Source organism: Silene latifolia, chromosome 11 (assembly GCF_048544455.1).
Source record: "Silene latifolia isolate original U9 population chromosome 11, ASM4854445v1, whole genome shotgun sequence".
In the NCBI taxonomy this organism is placed as follows: domain Eukaryota; kingdom Viridiplantae; phylum Streptophyta; class Magnoliopsida; order Caryophyllales; family Caryophyllaceae; genus Silene; species Silene latifolia.
Window position 1 is genome coordinate 123,175,124 of NC_133536.1, and position 27,261 is coordinate 123,202,384.

The following is a 27,261-nucleotide window of genomic DNA, read 5'->3' on the forward strand; positions in this document are numbered from 1 at the left end:
CTTCTTTAAAATCCGGATCTTCCACATATAATTCTTTCATGTACTCGAACCCAAGGACCCTTTGCTCCATGAAACTTAACATAATGAACCTCCTTGACAATGCATCAGCCACTATATTGTCTTTCCCCTCTATGTACTTGCTTGAGAAGTTGAAGGATTGTAAGAACTCTACCCATTTAGCATGCCTATGATTGAGCTTGTGTTAACCATTAATGTATTTGAGAGCCTCATGATCAGAATGGAGGACAAATGGTCGTGGTTTCAAGTTGTAATAACCCAATATTTTGTTAATTACATTATTATTTCACAATATTAATAATAAAAAAAAAAAAAAAATAGTTTATACTTATATTCTTTCCAAGTGAATTTTATTTCCAATCGATCCGTTTAAAATATTTTCGAGACTTAGAGTGTTGGACCTATTTGAAAAGGTTTGTGTACCTCTTGACATCTTGTTTTATTTCTCTCGGGCATATACTAAGCCCATTAGCATCTCTTAGTTTAAATTATAATAACCCATATATAATCTTATTTGTCTATTACCAATAAAAAACCCTATTATAATGCAAACATATCAGCATGTTTCTCCCTTCAGCGTCCGAAAGCTTTTGCGCCTCCATCACCATGGATCATTAAAATACTACGTGTATTATCATTGTTAAAGGCAATGATCAACCTAACTATTCAACCTCTTGTCGTGTCTATCGCCCGAGTCTTTTCCAATCAACTCCTACCTGCCCCTTTTCTATTGTGGATTATTGGGGTCATTGCTTTGGGTGACATGAGACAAATTTAAGGTAACACGATTCTACCGATCCTAATATTATTATTATTGTTTGGGGTTGTATCTTTTGAGTGCCAATTGTTGCCAAATTTGTGTTATGTGCTTAAATTATATAAGAGATGACTTGTTATGATTGTTATTTTATGATAGTAGTATACTTATAATATTCGTTATTGTTAACTTGATTTTATTTTGTGAGATGGGTAAGCTACGGAGTATTCAATGATTATACTGGTACGTGGTGGTAATTGGAGTGGTAATAGAGTTTGGAATTATTTGTATTGGAATGATTAGTAATTTAGTGTGATGGCATAAGCTAGTAGTCAAAGAAATTATGGACTTGTCAGGGAATAAATCTTAATGTTCAAGAGTGACTTTGCAGGGGTTATCGTCTACTCTTGGTTTTGGCTCATTATTAGTTGACCACTTAATCTTGTGATTAACATTTTGGTTCGTGAATGGTGTTAGTATTGTAATTTTTATTGTCGTCCTCTTTGTCTTTGACTCGCGGGTGAGTAGCTTAAAGTCTTGTACCTTAAGTGTTGAGCAGTTCCTTTAATGGACCATTTGACAATATCGATATTGAAATTGAGATGGAAATTGGTTACTGGTATTGAGTTATGAGTTATGGGGCCTTTGAGCCGAGTTATGTTTACGGTCCAGAGTGACCATGGTTATTGAGTTATTGAGTTATTTGAGTTTGAAATCGATATTGTGATAATTCGTTTAATCTCTTATTTATCGTATTCGTTATTTAATTTAATTCCCGAGTCATTTATATAATTAGAGACGGGTTTTGAGTCGGGTTGGTTAAAATGGAAAACTGCTATATCGGGGAAGTTTCCATTTAAGGAAACTTTCCATTTTTATGAAGTTTCTATTTTAGTAACCTTCTATTTTGGGAACGGGAATAGTTAAGTAATCCCTTATCATTTATTTATCTTTCAGAGGGCGAATTTGCTGTGGAATTTTATTGAGCATCTGTCCATTTGACTGCAGTACTGAGGTAGGGAAATACACTTGACTTATTATCGTTGATGTTGAATTGTGTTGACTTGTTTGTGTTTCATATGACCAAACTGTGAACGTTGACTTGATTCGTGGTTGTTGATTTATGTTATGATTCATATACTGGAAGGTGATTGACTGAATTGATCGTATTGAGTATGTTATCACAACATTTGGTAACCGGCATGATTTTATGATTGATCAGTTCAATGATATATATATTGTGTTGCATTAATTTCTTTTGAGCATTCATATGCATTGGAGATGGAGGATGTTGTGGTGATGTGGTGTGGTGAAGATGATGTTGTGATAAGGCCCAGGCGGGTTCTGCAGGACTTGCCCTGGTGTCCTCAACAAGGAAATGCAGATCGGCTACGGTCGATATATAGTCTACCGGGGATCGGTATGGCTGGGTGTTTCGGGTTATGAGATATGAGTTGAGATGGAGATGGAGGTGACGGAGGAGCATGCATATCATATTTTGTTGTTTCATTGTATTCCCTACTCAACCTCGTGGTTGACCCTGTGTATTCGTGAACACCTGTGATGATCCAAATATTGGGAGCAGATTTGTTTGAGGTTTATGAGATAGGATGGGAGCTTGATGGGCGTGAGACACTGGATCAGAAGACTTAGTAGCTAGATCATCATTTAGAAGACTTTCGCTTTTAATTATGTTAGTTCTTTGTAATTTGATGTAAGAGAGGTTTTGTAATAATTAAGTTAAAGTAATTATATAATTTGCCTTAGAGTTTAATTTGTTATTCACTACCTCGGGAAACCGAGATGGTAACAGTCCGGTTACTAGGGAATGTCTGGCTAAAGGCTCCTTCATAAATCGGGGTGTTACACAAGTAGTGACTCCAATGGGTTAAGGCTCGAACAATAGCATAGAACTCCTTATCATAAGTCGAGTAATTGAGCTTGGCACCACTTAATTTCTCACTAAAGTAAGCAATGGGCTTGTGCTCTTGAACAAGGACAGCTCCAATGCCAATGCCACTAGCATCACACTCAACTTCAAACAACTTATTGAAATTTGGCAAAGCAAGGATAGGAGACTCACAAAGCTTTTCCTTAATGATATTGAAGGATGTTTCAGCCTTATCCCCCCATTTGAACTCCCCTTTCTTCATACATTCGGTTATAGGAGCCATAAGTGTGCTAAAATCCTTGATAAACCTCCTATAGAATGATGCCAACCCGTGAAAACTCCTTACATCCGTGATGTTCTTAGGTATAGGCCATGATTTGATTGCCTTAACCTTCTCTTGATCAACCAATATACCTCGGTCAGAAATGATAAAGCCCAAGAATTGGACTTTATTTTGCATGAAAGAACACTTCTCTAGCTTGCCATACAACTTGTGCTCCGTAAGAGTTTCAAACAATGCTTGCAAATGCTTGATATGTTCTTCCTTGGAAGGACTATAGACCAAGATATCATCAAAGTAAACAACCACAAATATGCCCAAGTAAGGCCTATGTACCTCGGTCATAAGTCTCATGAAGGTACTTGGTGCATTAGAATGACCAAAGGGCATCACAAGCCACTCATATAACCCATGCTTAGTTTTGAATGCCGGTTTCCATTCATCTCCTTCTTTTATTCTTACTTGGTGATAGCCTTGCCTTAAATCAATCTTTGAAAACAATTGAGCTCCACTAAGCTCATCCAAGATGTCATCAAGCCTAGGTATTGGGAACCTATACTTGATGGTAATGTTGTTGATAGCTCTACTATCCGTACACATCCTCCAAGACCCATCTTTCTTTGGCACTAAGAGGGCCGGGACAGCACAAGGACTAAGGGATTCTCTCACAAAGCCTTTGCTCACAAGCTCTCCAATTTGTTATTGTAGTTCTTGAGTAGCTTTAGGATTACTTCTATAGGCAGCCTTGTTTGGTAATGTAGCACCCGGAATGAAATCAATTTGATGCTCAATGCCCCTAAGAGGAGGCAAGCCACTTGGAAGCTCATTTGGGAACACATCTTCATAGGATTGGAGGAGCTCTTGGACCTCCTTAGGAAGTGAAACATTCTGCCCAAAAACCACATCTTTGCAACAAGAGCATAGACATCTTCATCACCCTTTAACTCTTGGAGCATCTCGGCCTCATTGATTAATAATACCTCTCTTGAAGGCTCAAGCATGGATGGTGGTGTAGTATGCTTAAGGACGGGTGGAAGTGGGGTTAAAATGACCTTTCTTGAGCCAAACTTGAAGGTGTAAGTGTTGTCTCTCCCATGGTGTACCGAATCCCTATCAAACTCCCAAGGTCTTCTAAGAAGAAGAAGGCAAGCATTCATAGGTAGAACATCACAAAGAGCCTCATCCGAATAGTTCTTACCAATGGAGAAAGATACTAAGCATTGTTTATCTACTCTAACTTAAGCCCCTTTGTTAAGCCACCTCAATTTATAAGGATTAGGATGGTCTTGTGTAGGTAATGATAACTTCTCAATGAGAGTACTAGAAGCCACATTAGTACAACTCCCCCCATCAATGATAAGATTGCAAACTCTTCCCTTAATGGTGCACCTAGACCTAAAGATTTGTTGTCTTTGATCCATTTCCAAGGGTTGGGGTTGGGTATGCATCACTCTCTAAGTGACCAAGCTAAGACCCGCATCCGGCATAACCACATCATCCTCCTCATCGTTCGTCCCCTCCTCATCCTCATCACACACAAGGATCTCGTCATCACCCCAATGAACCACTTCAAAGCTACTAAGGGCTCTCTTGGTTGGGCATTCTTTAGCAAAGTGACCATAACCTTGGCATTGGTAATATTTTTTTAGAGACATGGTCTTTTTTTGTGAGATTTCGGGTGCTTTTGCTTTGTCAAGTATGGAGGTTTTGTTTTGAGAGGGTGGTTCATTAATTTTGACACCGGTTGGGGTTTTGTAGGGGGCTGTTTTGGCGGCTGGTTTGGGGGTTATGGCTTTCCCCTTACCCAATTTCTCAACCCTTAAAGCCAACTTGACGGCTTCATCAAAGGACCATACTTGTTGCATTCTAACCCTATGAGCAATATTAGTGTCTAAACCCTCAACAAACCTAGCAATCTTTTGTTCGGGCTTTTCATTGAGTTCACATTGCAAAGTAAGTTGTTCAAAGTCTGTAAGATATGACTCAAGTGGTTGTTGGTCTTGTTTAAGTTGTGTGAGCTGAATGAAAATGTCTTGAGTGTACTCTTTAGGTATAAACTTCTCATTAAGCTTCTTTTTTAGTTTTAACCAAGACTTAATAGGTTCCTTACCATCCCTTCTTCTCTGATTTTTTAAGTTCTCATACCAAAGGAAGGCATAGCATTTGAGTTTCAAGATTTCAACTTTAAAAGCTTTACTATCGGAATAACCTTTAAACTCAAAGACTCTTTCAATGGTTCTAAATCAGTCTAACAAATCCTCGGGGTTTAAACTACCATTAAAATCAGGAATCTCTACCTTTAAGTCTTTGTTGGGCTCTCCTTGAAATTCCTCGGCCATGGATTCCTCCGAATCTAAAAGCTCCTCTTCCTCACGGCCACCATGAGCTCGTCTCCTCCCATGAGGCCATGGCCTCTACCCATGTCTCTAGGTGGTTGTCCTCTTCCTCTTGGTGGTGTTGGAATATTAGCCATGATAGCATTGAAAGAATCTACCAACATTGAAAGAATCACATTTTTAAGAAAGTTGGGTAACTTGTGTTTCAATTCCAGCAAGGCTTTCCTCACTCATGGATGTTTTTTGTGTTTTTAATGTGGTTAGGGTATAATAAACTCACAAAGAAAGGCTTTTTTGTTGTTAACCAAAGCTCTGATAACCAATTTGGAATAAAACTACAACGACTCGATTTTTGGACATAAATAGTGCTAAAAACGATTACTAAAATGCTAAGGCTTGAGTGATTAGGATATGAATTAAACCAAGCACAAAGCCAAGGTTTAAGACTAAGAGCTTGTTCAAGCACCAAGCAATGAACTCACTCAGCCCCTAGCACTAAGCAAAGGAGGGTCTTCTAGCACTAAGCAAAGAATTTTAAGTAGAAAAACTAGGTTTTCACTTGTATTAATGTTCATTCAAATCCGAAGTTCTCATGTGCCTAACTTGGTTTATATAGACCAAGGCTTACAATCTTGACCCTTGATTATAAGTTACATCTAAGGGCCACAAATGAGCAGAAAAAGAGCACAAAAAAAAAACGGCAGCCAAGGCCATACAATGCTGAAAATGAAAATGACATAAAGTAAAGAAAGTAAACTAATAGTCTAATCTTCCTTGTTTGTAGCTCAACTTATTATTTATGATTATATGGACTGATTGGAGGCTTGTGGAACCATGTAAGACTCCCATGCTGCAGCCAAAAAGTCTCTTGAGCTTTGTTGGAACAAAAGAAGAATGATTGATAGCGACATTTAGCTCATTGTTCAAAACCGGGTCCCCTTGTACCATTGCAATGTTTCTTCAATTAAAATCTGAATGGTAGCTCTAGGAGATAAAAGATCCTACACAAAAACGTCCCAAACTCACCTAAGATAAGAATTAGGACGGTTGGAGTCATGACTTCTTAGACGGTTTTAGTGTTAAACCTCAAATTGTGACGAGGTCCAAAACCGGGTGAAATAGGGCCTTTCTCGGTTTGATTTGTTACAGTTTTCAACTCAAAACAAAAGATTAGATTTTTAATTTGAAAAATTTAAAATTTGATTTCGCGGTTTTTATACCTTTTGCGCAGCGATTTTCAACTCGTCACCACGGGCTCGTTTCCGAAAGATGTTTTGGAATTGTGGGATTCAAAGTTTTATATTTAGCAAAAACGAGCAACAAAAACGACTTTTAAATGACTGAAAAAGAGCAACAATTGGAGCAACGCGAAACAAGAGCGAAAAGTAACTATTCGAGCAACTTAATGCTCAAATGTTTACTAAAACTCGTGTATGAAGGCTATAGACAATTTATGGGTTTATGTTGATGATGTATGAAGGATTTGTGATGGTTTAACGGAGTTGTTACGTGAGGTTTAGGGTGATTCCGAAGGGATGAATGCACTCTGTTTTTGCAGGTTTTCGGGACTATTTTCGTGTGTTTCTCTCTGATTTTCCGTGTATGATTGCTGTGTAATTTCGCCTCCTATGAATGGTTATGGAGGCAGGTATTTTTAGGTGAGATATATGGAGATGGAAGGATCTAGATCACACATTTTCTTGGCTAGAAAGTTAGGAAGTGTGTATGTGAATACAAGCCGGTTTTTGGTAATTAAATATATTGAGAGCTGGAAAGTCGGCTTGTTTAAAGATTTAGCTGAGTTGATATGATATTTGGTAAGGAATAGGAGATGTCTAACTTAGGGAACAAGCAAAGGAAGGACGAGGCTTGGTTGGTGTAAATGGCTCGAAGGAATCAAGTGACAAATCTCGAACCCATGCGTCAAAACAGAGCATACGAGCTGAACTAGGTGCGGTCTGGTTTGAGCTGTTGTACGGGTTGGGTCTAGATGCAGGTCATGGGTAGGGGTGAGCTGGGTTGTGGCCTAGGACTCGGGTTGGGTGTGGTTAGTCATGAATCACGATTAGGCTAGAGCTTGGACGAGGTTTGGGTCAAGGCTAGCCGATCACAGTTTTAGTGAAGGAAAGGAAGGGAATGATAGTGTTGCTAGTGGGAATCGAACACATGACCTATGGTACAAGAGTGGGCTTTTGAAATCACATTGAAATTTGGATTAAAATTGATTTAGAAACGAGCTCGAAAACATGCGCTAAAACTGTATATAAATCCGTCTTAAAAATCGATTTTTCTAACCAATTTAAAACTTCGATTTTAAAACCGACTAAAAACCTTGAAATTAAGTTTAAGATTAATGTAAGAAATTACAATTAAAAATTTAAAAAGTGTCATTTTGTTTTATTTTCAATAAAACGCAAATTAACAATTTTAAATTAAAATTAAGACGATAAATCCTTAAACTAATAAAATAAATCAATTAAAAACCGATTCAATCAATTAAATTAATTTTATTATTAAAACCAATTAAATAAACTCAAATCGTACCTACATCGCAAATTAACCCACAATAGAACGGAGTTCATTGTCAATACAAATCGTCCTATCATCATTGGGTGCTTGTTGGGTTTTCTATAAATTCCGATATCGACAGATACGGGTATCTACGGACCCCCTAATTTGACTGAGGCTTGGACAAGGAGAAAGTCAAACTATACCCCAAGTCGTATAAAAACTGAGGGTGTTGCGGTCGTTTATGGTCAATTAGATCTGCGTACATAAGCTCGCCAGCTATAAGAATTGATCATACCTGAACTATCGGTTCTGAAGGCCTTGGACTCGTGAATGTGATCTTATCTAGTTAATATCAAACTGACTGCTTCACGTGTGATGGGGTGGTTAAGCCTTCTATTCGAGAACACGACATGGTGCTAGTGCTAATCCTGCAACTGGTGCTGGTGTTGTTGCTTATTGATGTTGCTGGTTGTTGGTGAACGGAAATATCCCAAAAGGGACATATCACTCGAAGGTCTTATCGACCTTCTTGGTGCTTAAAAGCTTTATGCTTGTTTGCTTTTTGCTAGTGCTTATTGCTGGAACGTTTGTTGACCTGCTGGTGCTTATTGCTGGAAGGTTCGTTGACCCGCTGGTGCTTATTACTGGAAGTTTCGCTGACCTGCTGGTGCTTATTGCTGGAAGGTTCGCTAACCTACTGGTGCTTTTTTTTTGGAAGGTTCGCTGACCTGATGGTGCTTATTTCTCATAGAATGTGATGAATAGCTCAGTCATGTTGAGCTGGTCATGGAACCCATTCGCTTCAACAGAAGTAACCCGTAGCTCAGTTATGTTTGAACTACTTACGGTTGACGGCTAGCTGTGATAAACTTAGGGATTGAATTTGCTTAATAGGGGTCACAAAGCCCCACTTGATTGTTGATATCTTTGTGATGCTATCGGGTGTACCAACCTATTAGCAGCAGTGCTTGGATTCTGTAAATGTACCTGTAACAAACTAGTACAGTTCTATTATAATACCCCTCATATTCTAAGGTTATAGGACCGTTGGTGTGTGTTTAAGTACAAGGTAGACTATGAAAGAATAATAGAGAGCTTGCACAAATGTGTCATACTTGGAAATGTGATCACCTGTTTTAGGGGCATTTTCAAACGGTCATATCTAACGTTGTAGACCTTATATGAAGGTGATTCAACTTGGAGGTAATAGTTTATTGTCTTATCTTTCCAACGTATGAACACAAGCTTTATTTAGATAAGTAACGAAGAAATGACGGCTGTTTGAAAATCAGTGCGCAAAGCTGAACTCGCTGAGTGATGTTACGCGCTAATATATTTCTTAATTTCGCACCTTCTTATAATAGTTCCAAATATTATAATATTCCTATCTCAACATATTATTATAATTATAATTATAATTATAATTATTATTATTATTATTATTATTATTATAATTATTATTATAATTATAATTATAATTATTATTATTATTATTATTATTATTATTATTACTATTATTAATACTATTATTATTATTGTTGTTATTATTATTTATTATCTTTTCCACCTACCTTAGATATTTTCATTAGTTTAATATTAAAAGCACTTTCCTAGAACCTTCCAACTACATCAACCAACTAATATAAATACCAACCCTATACCTTATAGTCATAATTATTCTTCTTCATAAACTCAAATACAATTGTGAGGAGAGCTTTTGTGAGATAACTTTAAGACGAAGTTTTCACCTTGCGATAATTAATTGTGGTAAGTTATCTAATCGCTTTATATCAATTATTTACGTTTGACCTTGATCATACCCTTGGCCGTTGACCATGTCCGTGTGGGAGCCATTGACCATGGCCGTGAGGGAGCGTTGACCGACGGGTTTGACCACCGTCGGGTCACACGATTTATGGGGCGTGTTTGTGTCGTTTTTGCGGGATTGTTTTGAGTAGTTTACATCATAAATTCATTAATAAGATTAGTTAATAATTATACATAAATTAATTGATTGTTTAGGTGGTGAATTTATGGAGGAAGCTTTTTGATTGTTTGATTACTTGTGAAGATTTGCTAAAAGGTAGGTTAACTACTCAACTATACTATATTGGTAATTGGAGAATTGTTAAAAGATGGTTTATTGTTTATAATTGTTGTCTTGAGCATATCGTCATAATTATTGTGTTGAGCATATCGTCGTAATTATTGCCTTGCGTATCTCATAATCATATTGTTATCGTTGTTGGTTGGTTCTATTGCTTGTTGGTTTTGTGAAAGAGAATTGGTAATGCTATGAGATATTTGGTCGGTCAGGCACGGGATTGAGCCGTGGTCCTGTACGGTTTTGGTCGGTCAGGCACTGAGATGTGAAAGAGCCGTGGTCCTGTACGGTTTTGGTCGGCCTGGCAGGACGGTGTTCAGAGGTTGCCGTGGTCCTGAGCAGTACACCATGTGTGATGTAAGTGTGTTGTGCGATTGGTTGTGGCGTGTGATGTGACAAGGTTGAGCCGTGTGTAACGGTCGTGATTTGAGCCTTTTATCGTATCGTATTGTTATTGTTGTTTGGTTATCCTACTCAACCTCGTGGTTGACTGTGTATTCGTGAACACCTGTGATGAACCAAATATTGGGGAGCAGATTGATTTTAGGTTGTTTGTGAGAAGTGTTGGATGCTTTAAAAGGGGAGCTTGGGACGAGATCACTTGAGTCTAGATATCGCCTTACAATTGATATTCAGACACTAGTTATTTTATTTCCGCTGCAGTTGTTAAAATAATTTCATAATATTTAATTATCGCGTTGGATGTTTGTAATGAATCTTTTGAGGCACTTTAATAATATATCATCTCAAAGTACTTGGTAATTGTATGTCTTTTATAGTTACTACCTCATGCAACTGAGATGGTAACGCCTTTATTTACTTGAGAATTCCTTGCTAAAGGCTCTTAAATAAATGGGGGTGTTACAAAGTGGTATCAGAGCGAACGTTCCTAAGGCCTAAAAAAATAAATTTAATGAATGATGTGACCATAATTGGCGCATATTTAGCCCCCGAATTACCCTTGTTTCCATGCTTTTTAGTGCTTATTTGGGTCATTTCTTATCTTTAGTTCTTTGTTTTGCATATTCTTTGAGATTTTGATCCCTTGGTAGGAAAGGAGTAAGAATCTTGCATTTTCGTGCCAAAACAAGACTAAATTGATCAAATTCAATGACCAAGCATCAAGGAGAGACAAGATTAGAAGGCCTTTGTACATATCATAATAGAAGAGCAATGTTGAGAAAGGATCCTTGAGTCCCCAAGGAAATCCCCAAGGAATTTATGAAGAAAAGGGAAGAAAAAGAAGAAGTATCACGATCGACAATCCGAGCGGATTGTCAGCAATCCGCCCGTCCCGCCTATCCACAATCCGAGCGTCCCAGCTGGAATCCGCTCGGATTTCCCCTCAACAATCCGCCCGGATTCCCCAGAATCCGCTCGGATTCCATCGCCAAAATCCGGCCGTCCCGACCCTAATCCGCCCGGATTCCTTCACAGCGCGGGTTGTCTTCTTCAAGCTACGAAAAGAGAAGCCCTTCTCTCCAAAAATACCGGCTTCTCCTTGCTCTACTTAAAAAGTGTAATTACTAGTTTAGCCCTTAGTTAACCCTAATGCATCCTCCCTAATTTCCACTATAAATACCCCATTAGTCTAATTAGAGGAGCATGTTCTTCTTATCAATAATTAGTGTAGTTAATATCAATCAAATCTCTCTTCAATATTGTAATTAAGTATTAATCAAGTTTTAATCCAAGTTTTAGTTCTTTAATCTCTCTTTTGTTCATCCTTTATTTTGGGTAATTGAAGATTATTTGGGTTATTATTGGGAGATTGACAACCTCTCAATCTAGCATTTAAGTACTTCTATTATTCTTGCTTTATTATTGGAATCATTAGTAGGTATAATCTCTTAATCCCTTTTTAATTATTGTTAATTACTTTCATTTATTCATCATGTTTCATATTGTTGGTATGATTGACAACCTTGCTAGCATGATCAACATGATAATGACTGAGTAGTCTCTTAGCTAGGGTTAATGGGTGATTAGGGGAAACCAACATGGGGAATGATTCATGCTTAAATTAATATGCTTTCATATCTTATTTGCTTGCTTGTTTTGATCTCAACTCATGCACATGTTATATTTGATGAAATGCTAAGCCTATGAATCCTTGCATTTATTATCATCTCCTATCTTTTCAATGAGACTTGTAAGACATAACCCAACTCGAGTCTCATTAGACCATGCATGTTGTTGAGTAGGGAAGATTAAGTCGACTTGTAGGTGTTGTACAATCTAATCGATTCGGCTCCGGGACCCAAACTTTCCTAGGATTGTAAGATATAACCCAACTCAATCCATCACAACAATAATTGCTTGCTTATAATTTGAGAACATGTTTGTATGATCATATCCCATGATTCCCCTATGATCCCATGACACCCTAGTGCCTTTAATCAATTATTTACACCCCTTTTTATTCATCTTGCTTGTTTATTTTCATTGTTATTCTAGTTTAGTAACCTTCTACATCAACCCAATTTGTGACACCCCTTAGACACCACTAGTTACAATAGAAATCTCATTTCAACTCCCATCCCTTGGGATCCGACCTTTACTTGCCTCTTTACTAATTGTAGAGTTGCTTGTTAAGCTATAAATTGTGTTTTGATTCGACCGTGACCAACGACCACATCTATTTATTTGTGAATACTAAACGGACCGATCAAAAATGGCGCCGTTGCCGGGGACGGTGTTTGTTTGATTTAGATTTCCTTTTTGTTATTAGTTGTGTCTTTCTTCGCCTTGAGGAAATAAAAATCCTCAAGGTTTGTTCTAATTGTTTTTGAGTTGTTTGATATTTTGCATGTCTAGAAGGTTACAAAGTGATTTGTTACCTTTTGACCGTGAAATCGAAAGAACCTTGACGAACAATAGGAGAATTGTTAGGAGGAATTTGAGAGGTGTTGGTGAAGTTGTTCAACCCACTAGTGAGTTTGTCAATCCTTTCGCAATAGAAGGAGAAGAAAACCCATTACACAATACCCTACAAAATCCACCTACAATGCCAAAATTCTCGTCACACTCCGTACCCACCGAGGAGAATCTACCAAATGGTACTCCTACACCGCAACATCTCACCGGAAATTTTATTGCCAAGTCCGCCTTCATCCAACTAGTTGAGAGGAGCCAATTCGGGGGAATGCCTAGTGAGGACCCTCATTCTCATATGGAAACCTTTTGTGATTATTGTGATGCTATCTCTCAAACGGGCGTGACTCAAGACCAAATTAGATGGGTCTTATTTCCTTTTTCCTTAATCGGCACCGCAAAGCAATGGTTGAAGGGCCTTGATAAGGCCACCCTTGGAATAGATTCTTAGAAGAAGTTGGCTCTAGCTTTCTACAAAAAATTCTACCCACCGGAAAAGACCAACATGCTAAGAGCTCAAATTACGGGTTTTAAGCAAAGGGATGAAGAGTTTTTGTATGAAGCTTGGGAGCGGTTCAAAGGTACTTGTCGCTCATGTCCTCACCATGGACTTAGCGAATGGTTTTTAGTGCAACAATTTTGGAATGGTTTATATGAAGATTCTAGGAACATTCTCAATATGGGATCAAATGGAATGTTCACCGAAGTTGATGACAATCAAACATGGAACAAGATTGAGGAAATGGCGGTCCATAATTCACAATATAGTAGACCTCGCAAGGCTACTAGAGGAGGAAAGCATGAAGTGGACTCCGTTACTCAATTGGGTGTTCAACTTAGTGCTCACATTGACACAATCAACTTGAAGTTTGAACAAGCTATGGCTAGACTTGAGGAAAACTCAAAATCATCAAAGCATCATGTCAATGCCATGATGGCATCCTCATCAATCCCAAGTGGGATATGTGAGAATTGTGGAACTTTGGGTCATGACCCAAGTGAGTGTAGGGGAACAACCGAACAAGTTAATGCTTTCCAAGCTTACAAAAGTGGTACCCCTTATTCAAATTTTTACAATGAAAACACCAAGTTCCACCCAAATCTCTCATACAAAAGCCAAAATGTTCAAAACCCTCAAACAACATACACTCCACCACCCATGAGAAACCAAAATCAAAGACCCTTTTACAATCAAAACCAAGGTTACCAAAATCAAAATCCATACAATCACCAAAATGACCAAGGCTTTGATGTCCAAAAAGCGGTCCTCCAAATGCAAAAGAATCGACAAGAATTTTTCACCCAAATGCAAAAAGATAGCCAAGCAAAAGAAACCACCATCAACAACATTCTAGCTCACACCAAGATGTTGGAAACACAATTGACTCAACTAGCATCTTCAAGCTCACAAAGACAAAAGGGGCAATTACCACCTCAAAGTAATCCCCCTAGACATGAAACGGTTAGTGCCATTCACTTGAGAAGTGGTACAAGGTATGAAGCACCGAAGAAGCAAGTTGAGGATGAAGTTGTGGAAGCTAGTGAAAAGGAAGAAATTGTGCAAAACTCCAAAGATGGAGAATCATCAAAAGAAGAATGTTCAAAGAAAGATGAAGACAAGGCCAAAGAGAAGGAGCCCATTGTGATTAGACTTCCTTTTCCAAGTCGTCAAGCCAAGCCCAAATTTGATGATCAACTTGGAAAGTTCATGGAGATTGTGAAGAATTTAGAAGTCTCAATTCCTTTCACGGAATTAATCAACCACGTTCCGGCCTATGCAAAGTACATGAAAGATATCCTCACAAAGAAGAAGTCGATCCGGAAACTTGAGACTATCGCCTTCACTAAGGTGAGTAGTGCAATACTTCAAGGGAGTTCACCTCCAAAGTTAAAGGATCCGGGAAGCTTCTCAATACCGTGTACCATTGGCGACACAACGATCAACAAAGCCTTATGTGATCTAGGGGCTAGTGTGAGTGTCATGCCGTACTCGGTAAGTAAAAGGTTGGGAATGTGAGAGCTTAAATGCACCAACATCACACTTCAAATGGCCGATAGATCGACGAAGACACCATTAGGGATATGGGAAGATGTCCCCGTGCGAATCGGGAAGTTTTTCATCCCGGTAGACTTTGTCATTGTTGATATGGAGGAAGATTCCAACATTCCAATCATCCTAGGAAGACCTTTCCTACACACCGCCGGTGCGGTGATTGATGTGAAACATGGAGAGCTCACTCTAGAAGTGGGAGATGAAAGCATAACTTTTAATCTTGACAAGACCATGAGAGCTCCTCGTTTGCATGAGCCATGTTTCATGATTGATCACTATAGCCGAAAAGATGAAAGGAAGAAATCGGAACTCCAATGGAGGAAGAAAATTGAAGATGCTCCATTCAAAGAGCAAGTGAATTGTGACAAGGAGAGCTTGCAAAGCTCATCAAAATCAACCAAGGAAGAAGAGGATGGCCTCATTGGCCAAGAGAAGAAATTGGGAGAGTTGTCTCCATCTAAGCAAGAGATTTTCAATAGCCAACTCAATGAAGTTTGTGGTCTTTGGGACGACGAGTTTGAAGGGATTTTTAATCCCTACATTGGGCATGCCATCGATCATGATCAACAACAAGGGCCACGGTCTATTGAGGACCTCTACCATAATAATGAACAAGCTTTTGATTACTTTTTCAAGGTGTTGAGCAACATCAACAACACCTTGAACATGCCCCCTTGACATCTCATCAAGAATGAGAGTTTGGTGGAGTCCTCCCTAAACCACCACTTGTAAATATTTCTAACTCCCTAACTTACACTTCAATTCTTGTATTGTATTTTTGTCATTTTTGGATTTTTATTTACTTTGATCAAAATAATTGTCATGTAAGAGAGAAGTAAGGGAGGGACTAACGATTTCAATTGATGTGTAGTGCTTTACCTTAGTGTGGGGATGGCAATTGCCTAGGCTATCCATGCCTTAGTAATGCCCCCACAATGAAGAACACAAGCCTTGAAAGAAAGAATGGAAGAATGAAAAAGGGAAATGCATTGTGCACGAATGGAATGAATCCGGGTACAAAGGACCAGAATCCGAGCGGATTCCCAAAAATCCGCCCGTCTTGAAGAATCCGGCCGTCTTGTAAAAAAGACGCCCGTCTTTGCAGCTGAGGAAAACAAGCAAAAATCTCTGGACTGAAATCCGTCCGTCTTTGAAGAAATCCGCCCGTCCCGTGTTCAGCAAATCCGAGCGGATTGTACCAAATCCGCCCGTCTTTAGGCGAGCTTTTGCAAAGATTGAAGAAGCAGAATCCGCACGGATTGTGCCTAATCCGCACGGATTGCCCCTGCAGTTTTGAAAATTTCGGCCTCTTTATAACCCCTCCCACCTTCATTCATTCATTCATAAATACTACCCACAACATCAAAACCCTCATCCTCTCCATCATAAAAACAAAAACCCTCAACAACATTCAACAAAAACAAATCAAACCACCCTTCCAACAACAAATTAATCACTCCATCTTCAACAAAAATCAAAACCAAGAACAAAATCTTCAACCTTTGAGTCGATTTTTGTTTTCATAAAGGCAAAGCCTTTCACCTTCAAATCGATTTGGGCATCCTACATATTGAAGATTTTTCATTCTTTTCTTGGTTGAGCTCATCAATGGCAAGGACTAAGCGTGCAACAAAGGCAACCAAGGCACCAAAGGCTAAGGCACTCTCACAAAGGCAAAAGGCTCTTCAAACAAAGAAAGCTTTGGCTATGGTGGTGGCAACACCAAACTTGGAAGTGCAACAACAACAACAACCTTCTATGGGACCATCAACATCCTCTACTCCGGTAATTAATCAACTTTTGCATTATCCGGAGGTAACTTTTATTTCCGATACCCATAGAAATACCTTTGTCAAGTTTGCTATGAAATCTATTCAATCCACCAAATTCATATGTAAAGATGCCTTGGAAAAATTGGGTTTTCTTGAACAAACAAAAGCCTTTTTCAAAGCCATGGGGTTGGAGAAATTGTTTGAAACAAAGGAATTGACATACCCCTCCCTTGTCTTGGAATTTTTAAGTTCTTTGAAAGTCACCAAAGTTGAGAATAGGGAAAATATCGAGTTTCGTCTAGCTAATGTTAGTAGACGCATTACCTTTAAGGAATTGGGTGAAATTTTGGGTCTTAGTGATGAGGAAAGTTATTTCAAGAGTTATGGAAAGTATGACCCCGAACCTCTTTGGGAGGCAATCTCCGGGAAGAAATTTGAGGATTTTCATGCATGTCGTGCTCTTTTGGTCCATCATCCGGGCATAAGAGTATGGCACAAGGTTGTGGAAAATACCATAATTGCTAGGAAAGACACAATCATTTCACAAGACTCGATTTTATTCTCCTTGAATCGGCTTTGAATATCGGAAGAATTCACACCAAGCCTTACAATTCTTTGAGGCTATTGGTTGATAGATGGCTTAATGTTGATAATGGGAAGAAGGGCACGACCGTTATTGTCAATGACGGCCTAGTCACGGTCCTAGCTAAGCACTTTGATCCTAATTTCAATAAGGATAAGAAGTACAAAGCAAAGGAAGGTGGCCATCTTATTGATATGCACATTATGATTCACAAGTTCAAGTGGGTTGCCCATAACCCCCTTGACACTAAATATGGATGGCTAACTAGTGAAGCTAGATCGTTCACCTTGCCCTCGAAGATTTGTCGCCTAAGTGTCCACCGGACCAATTATCTACTTCTCCTTTCCGAAGAAGCCGAGTATATCATTCAACAACAAAAGGGTGATCTTGAAACCCCCTCCTCTTCCATTATCATACCACCTTACCCCTTTGAGTATGAAGAGTTCAAGCCGGAAGGAATTGAAATTGGGAAAGACTATGTGACTCTTCTTATGCAAGCAATGCACAAGCAAGCCCATGAAGATCGGAAAAATGCATATTTGGCTCAATATCCACCCCTCCTACATCTAGCTAGGCAGGGACTCCTTGATCCATCTTGTCCTTTGCCTAGTTGGGCGGATAGAGAAGTCTTATTTCCGGGTGCATCTAGGGATGTGGTGGGAGATAATGAGGTTGTTGGAAATGATGAAGAAGTTGATGATAATATTGAGGAAGAAGCAATGAAAGGAGAAAGAGATGGTGAAGATGATGATGAGCAAGATGAGGAAGAAAGTGAAGAAGCAAATGACAAGGAAAGTGGCAATGTGACCACTTCTCATGAGGGAAGTGGTGATGATGATAGCATGATGGAAGACTAGCAAGCCTTGGAGACTCCTACACTCCCATGGTTTGTCTATATCTCTTTGTATTTTATTTCATTTTGATCATTGTTGGTTTAGTCCTAGCAACATCAAAGGACTCACACCTCGATACCATTGAGGTGTTCTTATTGTTCCCATTTGTAAAATCCAAAATGACAAACTAGTTTCATGCATAGCATAGTGTGTGCATGAACTATACCCATCCTTGGACATTAGCAATAGTGTCTCACTCGGTTTGGGGAAGTTAATGCATACACAACGGGAGGTAATCTAAATTATCCTCTCCGTCATAACAAAAACCATGCATCATGTAGTGTAGCTTAGTATAGAATTGCATTTAGTATAGAAATCATGCATCATCTTTGCATAATTTCCATCATTTTGGCCATTGAGGACAATGCCCATATTAGTGTGGGGATGGGAATTCTAACATTTAACTCTTATTCAAAAACCCATAAAAATTGAAAAATTTCAAAAATCATAAAAATTGAAAAAATTGAAAACCCAAAAACAAGTTCATTTCCTTTGTATATATTGTCTTGTATATATTGTGTTTGTTTTATCCTTGTTCACATTGATTGACTACGCCACATCCGAGACATGAGGATATTGAAGACCGCATGGTATGATCTTTCCAATCTCCTTTTTCCTCTTTATGTTAATGACTATGTGGCTTTATTTTGATTGATGCGGTATAACAATGTGAATTTAGGACTTGCATTTAGATTATATGTCATATTAGTTGGTAGAATCATTTGCATTAGGATGTTTATATATTAGTTGCATCATGGCATGTAGTTGCATGTTAGAAAAATTTTGCGAAACCATCTACTTGGGAAACTTGACAAGTGTATATAGGCCCTAGTAGATGCTTTTTCTTCTTAAAACATTGCTTGTTAGAATACTTGTAAAACACCCTAGGATGTGTCATGCTAGTATCCTTTGACCCATGGATTAAGGCCGAGTCAAGAGTACCTTGTGGTGTGATAACTCCTTGGCTACCGTTTATTCCAAGGTGACCCTTGAAACCATGCATCCATCCATCATTCATGTTCTACCATATTTTTGTCATCAAAGGGAATGGGCACAAAAAGAAATCAATTTGAGTTCAATGAAATGAAAAGTGAAAGAAAGTTTGCAAAAATGCATCAAAAGAAAACAGGAGCAAAAATAGACTCCTATGCTTCAAATACAAGGCACCCTCGTTACTAATTGGGGTGACTTTGAAAATATTCAAAAAAAAAAAGAAATGCGAAAAGTTGTCAAGTGTTGAAATGCCAAAAATCAAAAAGAAATGGCAAAGAAAGTGTTCTCAAATGTCAAATGTCACAAGAAATTGGGGGGAAAACAAAAAAAAACAAAAGCAAACTCCCAAAATGAAACTCAAATTCTATCGATCCCTTTATCCATCGTATCCATTTTTGTGCATGGTAGAGAGGGGACGACCCTTCTTCTTGTCTAGGCAAGAGGGGGAATTCCGCGATCCTCCAGTGTTTCTAACACCATAGGGAGTCTACTCTTGACAAAAGCATTTAACGATTGAGGACAAAGGTACCCTAGCTTGACACATTTTGGAGGTGATTTATTGGTATCCTTCTAGGCCTAGTAGTTTGAAGAAATTGCATCTATGAAGGAGTGTGTACCCTTGAATTGCTTCCCTTGTAGATAATTTCCGCCACTTGATGAGGGAGTGGCTATTCTTTTTGTAGATGCATCCATTATATGTTTTTGTGTGCTTAATGTTTGGATGTGTCGCCATTTTGGCAAGACCCACCTTGCCTTGCAAGAAGGCATCCTACCTCATGGTTGTCTTGTTGTGAGTTGAAGGGGCGGAGTGAGACCCGCTAATTGTCTCATATCGGCTATATTATTAGGATAGGTTAGTATTGGTCCTAGTCTTTGTCACCTCTTTACTCGGGACGAGCAAAGGTTCGGTTTGGGGATATTTGATGTGACCATAATTGGCGCATATTTAGCCCCCGAATTACCCTTGTTTCCATGCTTTTTAGTGCTTATTTGGGTCATTTCTTATCTTTAGTTCTTTGTTTTGCATATTCTTTGAGATTTTGATCCCTTGGTAGGAAAGGAGTAAGAATCTTGCATTTTCGTGGCAAAACAAGACTAAATTGATCAAATTCAATGACCGAGCATCAAGGAGAGACAAGATTAGAAGGCCTTTGTACATATCATAGTAGAAGAGCAATGTTGAGAAAGGATCCTTGAGTCCCCAAGGAAATCCCCAAGGAATTTATGAAGAAAAGGGAAGAAAAAGAAGAAGTATCACGATCGACAATCCGAGCGGATTGTCGCAATCCGCCCGTCCCGCCTATCCACAATCCGAGGCGTCCCGGCTGGAATCCGCTCGGATTCCCCTCAACAATCCGCCGGATTCCCAGAATCCGCTCGGATTCCATCGCCCAAATCCGGCCGTCCCGACCCTAATCCGCCCGGATTCCTTCACAGCGCGGGTTGTCTTCTTCAAGCTACGAAAAGAGAAGCCCTTCTCTCCAAAAATACCGGCTTCTCCTTGCTCTACTTAAAAAGTGTAATTACTAGTTTAGCCCTTAGTTAACCCTAATTCATCCTCTCTAATTTCCACTATAAATACCCCATTAGTCTAATTAGAGGAGCATGTTCTTCTTATCAATAATTAGTGTAGTTAATATCAATCAAATCTCTCTTCAATATTGTAATCAAGTATTAATCAAGTTTTAATCCAAGTTTTAGTTCTTTAATCTCTCTTTTGTTCATCCTTTATTTTGGGTAATTGAAGATTATTTGGGTTATTATTGGGAGATTGACAACCTCTCAATCTAGCATTCAAGTACTTCTATTATTCTTGCTTTATTATTGGAATCATTAGTAGGTATAATCTCTTAATCCCTTTTTAATTATTGTTAATTACTTTCATTTATTCATCATGTTTCATATTGTTGGTATGATTGACAACCTTGCTAGCATGATCAACATGATAATGAGTGAGTAGTCTCTTAGCTAGGGTTAATGGGTGATTAGGGGAAACCAACATGGGGAATGATTCATGCTTAAATTAATATGCTTTATATCTTATTTGCTTGCTTGTTTTGATGTCAACTCATGCACATGTTATATTTGATGAAATGCTAAGCCTATGAATCCTTGCATTTATTATCATCTCCTATCTTTTCAATGAGACTTGTAAGACATAACCCAACTCGAGTCTCATTAGACCATGCATGTTGTTGAGTAGGGAAGATTAAGTCGACTTGTAGGTGTTGTACAATCTAATCGATTCGGCTCCGGGACCCAAACTTTCCTAGGATTGTAAGATATAACCCAACTCAATCCATCACAACAATAATTGCTTGCTTATAATTTGAGAACATGTTTGTATGATCATATCCCATGATTCCCCTATGATCCCATGACACCCTAGTGCCTTTAATCAATTATTTACACCCCTTTTTATTCATCTTGCTTGTTTATTTTCATTGTTATTCTAGTTTAGTAACCTTCTACATCAACCCAATTTGTGACACCCCTTAGACACCACTAGTTACAATAGAAATCTCATTTCAACTCCCGTTCCTTGGGATCCGACCTTTACTTGCCTCTTTACTAATTGTAGAGTTGCTTGTTAAGCTATAAATTGTGTTTTGATTCGACCGTGACCAACGACCACATCTATTTATTTGTGAATACTAAACGGACCGATCAATGAACTTAGGATGAGTCTAATAAAATGAACCCGGAGTAGAAACTATTTAGGAGCCCATTTTCTAGGTTAGGGAGACGTCCTTGATCTGACGCTTTTCAGTTTTGGGCCGGTTACTTCAAGGAAGGTTAAGGAGAGAGAAAGGTAGTTAGTGTGGATGTTTTACCTGGCCTTAAGGGTCTAATTGTGTCCTGAAGTTGTGAAAGTTACTAATTTTATTTGCAGGATGAGAACAAAACGGAAAGAAATTTTGAGACGGATGAAGGGTGATAGGCGTGTGCCCTATGTGACAACGGTACAATGGATTGAAATTGTTTTTGAGTTTGTTTTAATTCATAGCATGATTACACATGAAAATTTTCTTGGCATATCATAAGTGGCATAAGATGGAGAAATATGAATCGTTGAATGATTGCATCTTTATATGATTTGGTTGTACATACGTGAATTTCATGCTTAGAAAATTACATGTCTAGAGATATGATGAACGTGTTACCCTGAACCATGTATATATTTATGATAAAAGTGCTTTAGAGTTTATATCTTAATTGCAAGGAATTAGTGGCATAATGAGTGATAGAAAGAGAGCCACGTGGACATGAATGGTAGGACAAGGGAAAAAAATCATGGCAAATTAAAAGGAAATTGTGGCAAAATATAGTACAAATGTGGCAAAAGACGAAGATTTTATGGTAAAATAGTTTATTTGTAGAAGAAGAATAATTATTTTATCTTTAGTGAGCATGTGGATACCTTAGGCTTGGACACTTTTGTTGTGATTAAGAATCAAGATGAGATACTTTCAGGAATGTCAGTGAGTTGTGAGAAAGTGTAGGAAAGTGTGATTATTTAAATTGGGAAAGATTTATTTTCTATGGATTTGATTGAATATTCTTTGGATGTTTTTAAAATGATCTTGGATGGATTGGTTGGAAAAGAATAGAGGATTTATTGACTGTTATCAAAAGAAAAAGTCTTTGAGGTGACTTATGGGAATAAATGTGTCTTATGATCAGAGAATTGTGGTAAAACCTAAGGTGAGACTATAGCTATTACGAAAATTACTCAAAATAATAAGATTCGTTAGAGTTGCAGCGGAATTAATAAAATTGGGCAGTGCTGAGAACTGTCTGATTGTTAGATTTGTATGATTTGAACGGTTTAATGAACTTTTTGAATCAGAACGTGAACTTAGTAATTTTTATGTGTTTTTTATAAGATAGACGAAACAAGAAAATAAAAGGATATTTGCTTGAGTTAGACCTATAGCTAAACCAATGGTGAATTATAAAAATCAAGACCTATTAATTATAACTCGTGATAATGTTCGAAAACGCGTCAAACAATAACGGGATTTGGAACGAAACTCGTCGAACCTTGATGCTTACACAATGTAAACGAAAACTTGAAAGTTTATTGATAATTCTTGGATGTGAAATAAGGATACAATAGTTCCCTATTTATACTAAGCTAGACCAACTCCTATAAGGACTTAAGGAAACAAACGACTTTCCTAAACTTACATGACTTAGGCTATGGCTAAATTGCCTTATTATAATCCTAATACTTTTAGGGAAAATAATGAAAGGTGATGTGACCATAATTAACGCATATTTAGCCCCCGAATTAGCCTTGTTCCCATGCTTTTTAGTGCATATTTGGGTCATTTATTATCTTTAGTTCTTTGTTTTGCATATTCTTTGAGATTTTGATCCCTTGGTAGGAAAGGAGTATGAATATTGCATTTTCATGGCAAAACGAGACTAAATTGATCGAATCCAATGACCAAGCATCAAGGAGAGACAAGATTAGAAGGCCTTTGTACATATTATAGTAGATGAGCAATGTTGAGAAAGGATCCTTGAGTCCCCAAGGAAATCCCCAAAGATTTTATGAAGAAAAGGGAAGAAAAGAAGAAGAAATGTTGCTGAGGTACAATCCGTACGGATTGTCTATAATCCGCCCGTCCTCCACAAGCACAATCCGTGCGTTTTCCTTCAAAGACGCTCGGGTTAGCAGCCACCAGAATCCCCCCGGATTCCTCCAAAGACGCCCGTGTTCCACCGCCAGAATCCGCCCGTCCCGACTCCAAAACGCACGGATTCCAGTACAGCGCAATTTCGTCTTCTCCAAGATACAAAGAAAAAAGCCCTTCCTTCGAAAAATACCGGCTCCTCCCTGCTCAAACTAAAAAAGTGTAATTACTAGTTTAGCCTTTAGTTAACCCTAATGTATCCACCTAATTTCCACTATAAATACCCCATTAGTCTAATTAGAAGAGGATGTTCTTCTTATTAATAATTAGAGTAGTTAATATCAATCAAATCTCTCTTTAGTATTGTAATCAACAATTAATCAAGTTCTAATACAAGTTTTATTTCCTTAATCTCTCTTTTGTTCATCCTTTATTTTGGGTAATTGAAGATTATTTGGGTTATTATTGGGAGATTGACAACCTCTCAATCAAGCATCAAGTACTTCTTTTATTCTTTGCTTTATTATTGGAATCATTAGTAGGTATAATTCTCTTAATCCCTCTTTAATTATTGTTAATTACTTTCATTTATTCATCATGTTTCCTTTTGTTGGTATAATTGACAACCTTGCTAGCATGATCAACATGATAATGAGTGAGTAGTGACCTAGCTAGGGTTAATGGATAATTAGGGGAAACCAACATGGGGAATGATTCATGCTTAAATTAATATGCTTTCATGGTTTATTTGCTTGCTTGTTTTGAGCTCAACTCACGCACATGTTATGTTTGATGAAATGCGAGCCTATGAATCCTTGCATTTTGTACCCATCACCTATCCTGTCAATGAGACTTGTAAGACATAAACCAACTCGAGTCTCATTAGACCATGCATGTTGTTGAGTAGGGAAGACTAAGTCGACTTGTAGGTGTTGTACAATCTAATCGATTCGGCTCCGGGACCCAAACTTTCCTAGGATTGTAAGATATAACCCAACTCAATCCATCACAACAATAATTGCTTGCTTATAAGTTGAGAACATGTTTGTATGATCAATTCCCATGATTCCCCTATGACCCCATGACACCCTAGTGCTTTTTATCAATTGTTTACAACCCTTTTAATTCATCTTACTTATTTACTTTCTTTGCTATTTAGTTTAGTGACCTTCTACATCAACCCAAATTGTGACACCCCTAAGACACCACTAGTTTCAATAGAAATCTCATCTCAATTCCCGTCCCTTGGTATCCGACCTTTACTTGCCTCTTTACTAATTGTAGAGTTGTTTGTGAAGCTATAAATTGTGTTTTGATTCGGACGTGACCCAACGACAACACCTATTCAATTGTGAAAACGAAACGGACCGATAAAAAATGGCGCCGTTGCCGGGGACGGTGTTAACTTGATTTAGATTTTCTTACATTGTTATTAGTTGTGTCTTTAATTATCTTCGGGAAGTAAAACTCCTCAAGGTTTGTTCTAATTGTTTTCAAGTTGTTCGATATTTTGCAAGATGGACTTTATAGATTGTTTTGTAGAGGACCACTTAAGTATACCTTTCTTCAAAGATCCCATGCAAGCATTGGAAGCCTTGGAAGCAAGTGAGGCTAAAAATATGTATTGGGAATTGGAGGTGGATCTTTTTGAGGCCGCTCTAGCTAACAAAGAACTTACTCATGCACAATCCGTATTGGTGCATAACATCCTTGTGGAAGCATGTCAACCCATAGAAGATGAGCAATCCATCCTAGAAGATATTTTACAAGCTCAAGAGCAAGAGGAACCCATCATGGAATTTGAATATGATGAGGTTGATGAAAATGAAGTTGAGTATGCTATGAGAATGGAATGTCTAATGGAGATGGAGCAAATTCTCAATGAAACTCCAAAGGAGGAAAGTGAGGTACAAACTCCTACTTTAAAACCCCTTCCCCCAAATTTGAAATATGCTTACCTTGATGAATCAAAGACCAAACCCGTGATTGTTAATGATAGACTTGATGATAACCAATTGGGAAAATTGCTTGATGTGTTGAAACAACATGAAAAGGCTATAGGCTATAGTCTAGATGACCTTAAGGGGATAAGTCCCAACTTTTGCATGCATAGAATTCATCTAGAGGAAGACCATAGACCCACCATTCAACCCCAAAGAAGATTGAACCCCCACATGCAAGAAGTTGTCAAAGGAGAAGTTATGAAATTACTTGATGCGGGAATCATATATCCCATATCGGACTCTTTGTGGGTTAGCCCCGTCCAAGTGGTACCTAAGAAAGGAGGTACCACGGTAGTGACAAATGAAAAGAATGAACTAATACCCACAAGAATGATCACCGGTTGGCGTATGTGTATTGACTATCGAAAATTAAACTCCGCAACGAGAAAGGATCATTCCCCCCCCCCCTATTCATTGACCAAATGCTTGAGAGGTTAGCCTCCAACAAATTCTTTTGTTACCTTGACGGGTATTCGGGATTCTTCCAAATCCCTATACATCCAGATGACCAACATAAGACCACCTTCACATGCCCTTATGGTACTTTTGCATATAGGAGGATGCCTTTTGGTTTATGTAATGCCCCCGCCACTTTCCAAAGATGCATGATGAGTGTCTTCTCCGATTACTTAGAGACCATAATGGAAGTTTTTATGGATGATTTTAGTGTTTATGGAAAGGACTTTGACTCATGTTTGCATAATCTTTCCCTTGTATTGCAAAAATGTGAAGATGTTATTCTTGTTTTAAATTGGGAAAAGTGTCACTTCATGGTCAATGAAGGAATTGTTTTGGGTCATTTGATTTCGGAAAAGGACATCGAGGTTGATAAAGCTAAAGTTGAGGTGATAGAGAAACTCCCACCTCCCGTGAATGTTAGAGGGGTGAGAAGTTTTCTCGGTCACGCGGGTTTTTATCGCCGTTTCATAAAGGATTTTTCAAAAATAGCGAAACCCCTCACTCAACTTTTGCTTAAGGATGCCCAATTCCAATTCACTGATGAGTGTGTTGAAGCCTTTAATAGAATCAAGGAAGCACTAATCTCGGCACCGATCATCCAACCTCCAAATTGGGAATTACCTTTCGAGATTATGTGTAATGCTAGCAACTACGCCGTTGGAGCGGTTCTTGGCCAACGGGTAGGGAGAGCTCTTCACGCCATCTATTACATAAGCAAGACTCTCGACCCTTCCCAAGTGAATTATGATACAACCGAGAAGGAGCTTCTTGCCATTGTCTATGCTTTGGATAAATTCCGTTCCTACTTGCTTGGATCTAAAGTGATTGTATTTTCGGATCACCGTGCTCTCCGACATCTCTTGATAAAGAAGGAGGCAAAACCAAGATTGTTGAGATGGATTTTGCTTCTTCAAGAATTTGACTTGGAAATAAGAGACAAGAAAGGAGCCGAGAATGTAGTGGCGGATCATTTGTCAAGGATCCGGTTTCATGATGAAAATGGAGAAACCCCGATCAATGACTCATTTCCCGACGATATTTTGATGGCCATTCAAACACAACTTGAAAGGCACATCACCCCATGGTTTGCC

General features: G+C 38.4%; 1 non-coding gene across 1 annotated transcript; it reads right to left on the reverse strand.

The window, feature by feature from the left end:
* Window positions 1-13,276: 13,276 nt before the first annotated feature.
* On the reverse strand, window positions 13,277-13,383 carry LOC141616642 (small nucleolar RNA R71). Its single transcript, XR_012530974.1, has one exon. It is a non-coding gene; the product is annotated as a small nucleolar RNA R71 (small nucleolar RNA).
* Between the last annotated feature and the right edge of the window lie 13,878 nt (window positions 13,384-27,261).